The following is a 6,800-nucleotide window of genomic DNA, read 5'->3' as shown; positions in this document are numbered from 1 at the left end:
AAATATATATGACATCCACATTATTACCAAATACATTCATTAGCAGCAATGCTATCACAGTGAATATGAAATGGAATTAACAGTGACAGGGCAAAATTAAAGTGTTTATACATTTCTTTCTCACAGCTTACAAACTCAGGATTTATTCCTGAACTTTGGTGTAAAACTTGATGATTGATGGTAAATCAAACATACTGCTGTTAGTATTCAGTGCCACAACTCAGACCTTTTCACCCTGGAGATGTAACAGATATTTTTCTAAGAATTTCTTTGTAGATTAACATTAATTATCATGCATACTTCATGAAGAACTAATATCAGTACAAAATAAGCTTACTGCCATTCACAACACTTCCCAGTTTATTCTTGCCATATTGGCATTATGTGTTTACATAATACAGCATCACAGCGTGGCTGAGGCCAGAGCCCCCCCAGGGCCCATCTGCTCCCCCCTGCCCCAGCAGGGCCACCCCGAGCAGGGATCCCAGGCCCGTGTCCAGGCGGCTTTGAGAGATCTCCAAGGAGGAGACTCCACAGCCTCTGTGGGCAACCTGGGCCAGGGCTCCGGCACCCGCACAGCACAGAAATGCCTCCTGGTGCTCAGAGGGAGCCTCCTGTGCTCCGGTTTGTGCCCACTGCCTCTGGGCCTGGCCCTGGGCACCGCTGAGCAGAGCCTGGCTCCGTCCTCCGTGCACCCTGCCTTCAGGGGTTTGTAGGCATTGGTGAGATTCCCCTGAGCCTCCTCTTCTCCAGGCCAAGCAGACCCAGCTTGCTCAGCCTCTCCTCACAGGAGAGATGCTCTGGTCCCTCCATCATCATTGTGGCCTTACATTGGACTCTGTCCAGGTCTCTCTCATACTGGGGGGCCCAGGACACAGGACGGCAGGTCTGGCCTCGCCAATGCTGAGCAGAGAGGAAGGATCACCTCCCTCCACCTGCAGACAACACTTTGCCTAATGCAGCCCAGATTACCATTAGCCTTCTTTGCAGCAACTTGGTGTCCACCAAGATACGTCCCCAGGTACTTTCCTGACAAGCTGTTTTCCATCTGAGTAGCTCCCAGCTGGTGCCTGAGGCCGTTCATTCCCCAGTGCAGGCCTTCACTCTTGTCCTTGTTGTACTTCCTGAGGTTCCTGCTGGCCCATTTCTCTAGCCTGTTTATATCCCTCTGGATAGCAGCAGAACCCTTGGGTGTACCAGACACTCCTCCTGGCTTTGTGTCACCTCATATGAGCCATCTGTTCAGAAACTCACCACTTTCTCCTTTTTCGTGGACAGTTGTAGCAAGGGCCTAGCACCAAACATCTTAGGGCTCTGGGTGCACAGGTGGGTTCTGCTATGTTGAAAACACCAGGAGAAGGGATTTAGAGGTTAGGTAGAGAGCAGTTTCCAGCCTTTACACATTTTGTGCACTTTATCTGGTAGAGGTAAAGAAATTGTGCATACCAGTCAGGTGCAGGCTTGGTCCTTTTCATTTTGTTAGCTGAACTTACTGTCTCACTGTGCGTCAGTAAGGAATTATTTTTCTGAAACGGCAGCAGTTCTCAGCCTTTTTCTGACAGAAAATCCTGAAGTGGAGGTGTTAACCCCTATTTAACAGCTTTGATACTCTGAAAATAGGCTTGCTTCACTTCATTAGCTGTCACATACCTTAAAAGAAGTCCATATAGACCCTCTGGGTAAAAAGCAGAGCTTGGGCAGGTTTCCAATTTTTGGACACAAAAAAAAAACCAAATGTTGGCTAATGATAACCATGAAATCATCAGTGAAATATGTAGATGAGGGAGTCATTTCAGGTCAGATGTACACTAATGAGAAGGGAGAGTTTGATCCATTTTTTGCCATGTGTGGCCATTTTAACAGAGCCATAAGAAAACCAAGGATGCAAAACCATAATAATGCAGTGGCATTTAGTCCTGTATAAGAATCAGAACTGTCTGCAGAATAATATCCAGCTGCCTAACTAGGAATAAAATACTGACTCTGAATTACATTCACATGCCTTGCACTCTTGCATATAAACCTACCACTGCAACCATCAAAGTGCAAAGTACTGCACATAAAAGCATCCACAACACCTTCAGCAGCAGCAGCAGCTGTAGTCTGCTTGCACGCAGATACACTATGGGAGAGTGAGGATCCAGCTCTCCCATCTCAGTCACAAAGCAGATAGGTCTCTGGTAAAGGGTCTGTTTAGGGATTTTTTTTTTTCGCCCACATTCTTGTCTTTGAGCTTATTATAATCAGACTAATCATAAACCCTTCTCTTTGATTCCAAATAGCCTGCAAAAACTCCAGCTTCTGTCCAACCTGGTCATGGAATGAAAAAGCTCATGGTGGTCGAGGATGTGTGAGCTTTATTCTTTTACCTTATATATGTATTCTAGCATTATTAAAGAGTCACGCCTCAAGTGAGGTATTTCCAGGAAGGGGGACACAGGTGGTGGGAGGGAGAGGGAAAGGAAATGCTCAGCAAAACTCAGGAGCTTAAACATAACACACTGCAGAGGTGGACTCTTCTTGGCAAGTGATGAGCCCAGTGATGGGGGCTTTCAGTGTTGCCCTTGAGGCTCAAGCTGAGCAGCAAAACAAGGTCACTCCAAAGCTCATCTCATGCACAGAGCTCTGCTTCAAGCAGCAGCAGGCAGAAGGCCAGGGATGTGAGGCTGCAGGAGACATTTCTCTTCCTCTTTTCTCTTGCATGGTTTTGTTCTTGCGCTTTCCCACAATGCTGAATGGAAATCAGAACTCAACCATGTCCAGGTAACTCATTCAAGTGGTAAAATCCCAGCAGCAGTGTGTTTTGCATCCTGGTGACAAAAGGAAATATGCTATGCAGTCATCAGCCATGTATAAAAAAGGGGAAAGCAGGCAGAGCCATTCACTACTCTGATTTTAAATACCTGACCAGGTTGCAAGTACTACTGGCTACTGAGGATTATTTCCATTCAGAATATCACTTCCACCTATTCTTTGCCTCTTCATTACATTTTCTGGGGGGATGACAGGACTTTTGAAGTGAGGACCCCTCAGAAGAGAGTTTTTTTCAAGCTCTAAAGGATCACACTGGGTTCAGTACAAGTTTTAAGTATTGTTTTCATCCAGGTTTTGCTTTTTTCCTAGCTAGCTGGCTTAGCCCTAGGAATACAATATATGTTCAGTGATCCTGATCATCCAACCTGTATTTTAATTCCTGCTTTATCAGGACTGTAGATATTGCTGGAAGGTGATCTGCAGAAGTCTCCTGGAAATATTTAAAAATATTTGCCAGGGCCATCCCAAACTTCCTAAGGTGGTTTTGCTCTAATGCTTTTCTTTCTCTCTCTTGGCTTCAGATGAAATGTCAGCTCATGAACTATAATAATAGCCTTTCCCTTCAGATTTATTTTTTTCCTTCCAGTTTTGATCTAAACCAATTCTAGTACTCAATAGGAAATTTCTCACAGGAAAACTTTCTTTGAGAGCTACAAATACTTACAATGTCTCTCTGGCACAATGCCTGTAGCAGGGAACTGCTGCAGTCTTTCAGCAGAATTTCCAGGGCTCGTAGAGCAGCTGCAATGGTCCCTCTTGTCTTTTGCATTGCTGAATTGAGCCTGATGATGGCAGAGTCGCTTAGCTCCAGGCTGGCTTACTGTAAGGCATCACTTCAGGAACTGGTTACAGATGAATTGATAACACTGATGCCATTTGAGCCCCCTCTCCTTTATATCAGAGGCTCTCTAATCCACATCGGTATTAAACAGGCTGAAAAAGGGAGGAAAAAAAGAAAGAAAGAAAAAAAAAAAAAAAAGGAAAGAAAATTAAAAAGTCCTTCACTTCAATGTCATTTCAGTCAACCAAGGTCACGGCAGGGCCAGATGCTGGTTACAGCTCAGCTCAAGGGAGCAAAGGTCTCTGGAGGGCTGATTGCAAACAGTGCAAACAGTTCAGGCTGCTCTAATCTCCCTGGGCTACTAATAAAAAGCAAAACCACTTCTGGGGGCACCTCCAGCACTGGGGTGGCCAAACTCTGTTTCTTCCTCTATAGCCTTTACATTCTCAGCATGGGGAGCTTGCTCCTGCACTGGGTCTCTCCCAGGGTGAAGGTTTTTATTAATTTATTTTTTTTTAATGAAAGGATTGAAATAACATAAAATCTAACTAGTAAACAGAAATGTGTGTAGAAAAAGATGCCGTATTTTTAAAAGGGATATGTAAGTATGGATATGGGATATGAAAGTAAGGAACAGCTGGGGGTCTTCCTGCTGATTGTATGGGCCTTGAGAGATGGGTTTTAAAGCAGGGACATAATAAGCACCAGTCATTTATGGACATCCTTCTCACCAGTACTATATATTTCTCTTGCTAGACCTCACTGCAATTTTGCCATTTTCTCCAATGGCTGATTTTTTTTGCATTGTTTTCAGTTTCATTTAATTTCCCTGTTCAATGACAGTCTTCTGTAGAGTCTAGATGAAGAGGGAGACAGCATTTCAAGTAATTATTTTACAGATTTGCAATCACTTGAACAGAAGAGGCAGGTGTAGCCACTGAAATAAATTTCACTGAATTACCATTGCAGTCCTCAGTCTGCACTGGAACCTGTTTAGCACTGTATGGGGAGTTTGTGCAAAGCTGTGTGTGGGAATCTCTCAGGTGTTTTTTTTTTTTTTTTTTTTTTTTTTTTTTTTACAGCTAACAGTGTTGCTTGGTGCTACAGAGAAAGCATGAGATTTATCGCTAACAGTTTTTCCTTACCATGTCCATTTTCAAAATACAAGTAAATTACTTCGCAGAAAAAAATCCTGTAATAATAGGTGATAACCAGAAATCATACAAGGATAAGGAAGGTCTTACAGAGCTCCTGTTACAAATGCAGACCCAAACTGTGATACACAGTTCAGGGAAATATAAAAATGAGGAGAAGGAGGAAAAGAAAGTTATACATGAAAAGAGAATTGAATTAAATGAACATAAACTAGCCACAATGCATGACCACTGAGGGATCCAAGTTTCACAAACCTTTTCTCCTGACCCCCAGGGGAGCTGATACATTGGTGGTTATGTCACTGTGTCAGTGAGAAAGCTCCTGCACGTTTTTAGGGTCTCCCCTCTCCAGAGGGGGGAAAGGGGCTGTAAGACAAGCTGGAAATACCCTTGCAAGTGTCTGGTTCTGCTGTGAAAGACTTGCAGAAGCCAGTGTTGGTTGGTTTCAGGTGCCTCCAGGCTTTGTCCTGATGTGTAAAAAGAATGAGGAAAGCAGAACGACACAACTCTAAGACCGACGCTTGAGCTGCAGCGTGATGCCTTTGCTGGCCAAGGAGCTCACTGCTCGCCAAGGTCCATGGTATCACTTACCTGTGTGTGTGACACACCTTGCAGTTTGTTCCCTCCCAAGAGATAAGCTAACGTGTCTCGGGCCAGAGGCATCTTCTGCAGCGTTTCAATGGTCTTGATCAGGAGCTCAATGCCAAAAGCCAGAATTGGCTAGAGAAAACCATGGTTTCTTTGGCTAGAATTAGATAGGATTTGAGCCAGTTAGCATTTCTGGGTTTGGTTAAGCATCACTGGATCTCTCTCCAGTGAAAATAAAATAGAGAGATCTGTGATCCCAGCATCACTTCTGAGAGAAGCTACTACCATAGCAATACATTGCCAGCTTGGATGCAGCTGAACCTGCACCCATGCTCCCTTTGCTAGGTTGTGTACTGGGCTTTCCAGCCTTCACGGGTGCTGAAGCGAGTAAATGGGCAGATTTTAAATCCCCCTCTAAACTGAATCCCCCCACACTTGACTTCAGATTGTGCACCTGATCACTTATGTTTGGCTTCCAGGTTGGGCACTCTCCCAAGTATTCCTGACACTGGGTCACAACGCAAACACTGTAAATTAAATAAAATAAACTAAGTCACTCTTTCCTGTTCTTCCCTGTTTAAAAGGAATTTAATTCAAACAATATACAGTTACAGCCATGAATGACTGGAACTTATTTTAGAGCATATGTTTCCTAGTTAGAAATGAAATTGGCAGTGCAGCTCCCCCCACCCCCCCAAAATTACTTGGCTAAGTAGTAGCCAGCTGAGCAAGCAAAAAAGAGCAAGAGGATTAAACCAAAAATGCAGATCAAATAGAAGAGTAGTTGAATCCTCAAGCATTTCGATACACAGCTGATTCAGCAAAACAAGTACACATTCAAATGAAAAATGTCATGAAACAGAAAAACAGGCAGCTTAATCAATAAAGTGTACAGCCTCTCCTGATAAAGTAAAAGCAGCAGCTTAACAAGCAAAACAGAAAAATGAGCTGGAAAGAAAAAGAGTCATGGCACGGAAAAACAATGAAATAAAAATGTGAAATTGAACAGTTTTACTCTGTACCTTAGAAATGCTCAAAAATATGTGCAAAATATTCCCATGTTAATGAAGCCAAAGCAGTTTTTCCTTAGGAAAATCCTCATGGCTTCTGCTGCAAATTTGGAGACCCAGCTGGAGGCCGCTTCAGGAAATGTATGTAACTCAGGGACACAGGCTGCTGTCACGTACCTTATTTTGACTGATCCTTGCAGTATGTGAATAAAGGAGCTCAGAAAACAAACGTATTTTTTTGATTGTTTGCTTTTTACCTAGTCCCATAGTTTATAGAAAGTAGAATACTATTTAATTCAAGATTGCAAGTTGATTATTTTCTCCTAGATCCATGTTGTTTTATTACAGTACACAGATTTATTATTCTCTGTGAACTCTGCCAATGTGGATTTGATTCACAAAAAGATCCTTACTTTACTGAGTGTTTCAAAAATGTTGAGCAAACACAGAAAT

General features: G+C 43.1%; 1 long non-coding RNA gene across 1 annotated transcript; it reads right to left on the bottom strand.

The window, feature by feature from the left end:
* Window positions 1-928: 928 nt before the first annotated feature.
* Window positions 929-6,557, bottom strand: LOC121078626. The gene is made up of 4 exons (XR_005824673.1): window positions 5,792-6,557; window positions 5,341-5,494; window positions 3,479-3,747; window positions 929-2,810 (listed from the first exon to the last, which is right to left on the bottom strand). It is a non-coding gene; the product is annotated as an uncharacterized LOC121078626 (long non-coding RNA).
* Window positions 6,558-6,800: the final 243 nt, after the last annotated feature.

Source organism: Cygnus olor, chromosome 15 (genome assembly GCF_009769625.2).
Source record: "Cygnus olor isolate bCygOlo1 chromosome 15, bCygOlo1.pri.v2, whole genome shotgun sequence".
Taxonomy (NCBI): domain Eukaryota; kingdom Metazoa; phylum Chordata; class Aves; order Anseriformes; family Anatidae; genus Cygnus; species Cygnus olor.
The sequence above is the reverse complement of the archived record's forward strand: the minus strand, read 5'-3'. Positions and strand labels throughout refer to the sequence as shown.